We start from the raw sequence: 712 nt of genomic DNA on the forward strand, positions 1-712 counted from the left end.
AACATTCTTCTAACGTTTCATCCACTCCTCATAACTGTCTGACATGAGGTATATCATTTTCATGGCACCAATAAGAAATAGGCTCCCAGTTGCACTCACTTGCCTAAGCTAAGAAAGAGCTGCTAGGATTTGAGCCTGGTATTCCTGGTATGTTAGCTCCAGGTAAAGAAGTAACTTTTAAGTCCCCAAGTCTTCGTGGAGCATGCCTCTAATCACAGCACTTGGGAAGCAGAAGCAAGCAGAGCTCCGAATTTGAGGCCAGCCTGGTCTCTACAGAGCAAGTTCCAGGATAGCCAGAGCCACACAAAGAAAACTGTCTCCAAAAAACATCATGATGATGATGATAAAGTCTCTGTGTGTTCTGGGGACTTGGAGATGAAATGATACTTTAAAAAGCCTGGCACAAAGGTATCTCAATAAAGCGTGGGAAGGATATACTGAGGCCAGAATGTAAATGACCAAAACACCACGCGGCAAGCAGCAGTCGCAGCTTTAAGCCAGTCCTGAACTCTTCTTCGTTGGGTAAGCTGCTTTGGCTGGCTCTGCAACTCCTTCAGGTCTCTGAATACTCTATGCCATCCTACCCTCAACCTCTACACCAGGCCAGGAACAGTTTCTCCCTACATCCCGGGCAGGGAGCAAGCAAGCCTTTAAAGGGGCGTGGCCACGAGTGGGGCGGGGCGCAGGCTTGCGGTCGCGGACGAATGACGTA

Source organism: Apodemus sylvaticus, chromosome 3 (assembly GCF_947179515.1).
Source record: "Apodemus sylvaticus chromosome 3, mApoSyl1.1, whole genome shotgun sequence".
Classification (NCBI taxonomy): domain Eukaryota; kingdom Metazoa; phylum Chordata; class Mammalia; order Rodentia; family Muridae; genus Apodemus; species Apodemus sylvaticus.